Source organism: Gavialis gangeticus, unplaced genomic scaffold, assembly GCF_001723915.1.
Source record: "Gavialis gangeticus isolate Ggan-Ray unplaced genomic scaffold, GavGan_comp1, whole genome shotgun sequence".
NCBI lineage: Eukaryota > Metazoa > Chordata > Crocodylia > Gavialidae > Gavialis > Gavialis gangeticus.
In genome coordinates, this window is record NW_017728991.1 from 3,495,148 (window position 1) to 3,495,372 (window position 225).

The following is a 225-nucleotide window of genomic DNA, read 5'->3' on the forward strand; positions in this document are numbered from 1 at the left end:
AAAAAGACTTGCCGTGACTCGGATTCGAACCGAGGTTGCTGCGGCCACAACGCAGAGTACTAACCACTATACGATCACGGCCAGGCACCACTCGGGTAGGCACAGAGAATTTGCTTCTTGTTATCTCACTCACCCCAGCCAGGACTTGAACCCACATCTCCTATGTAGTAGACAGAAACACTACCACACAGCTACCACTGGCAGCCCTACTACTATTTGACTCCA

At 51.1% G+C, this 225-nt stretch overlaps 1 non-coding gene across 1 annotated transcript; it reads right to left on the reverse strand.

Annotated features, from left to right (window-relative positions):
- Window positions 1–9: 9 nt before the first annotated feature.
- On the reverse strand, window positions 10–81 carry TRNAH-GUG. Its single transcript has one exon. It is a non-coding gene; the product is annotated as a tRNA-His (tRNA).
- Between the last annotated feature and the right edge of the window lie 144 nt (window positions 82–225).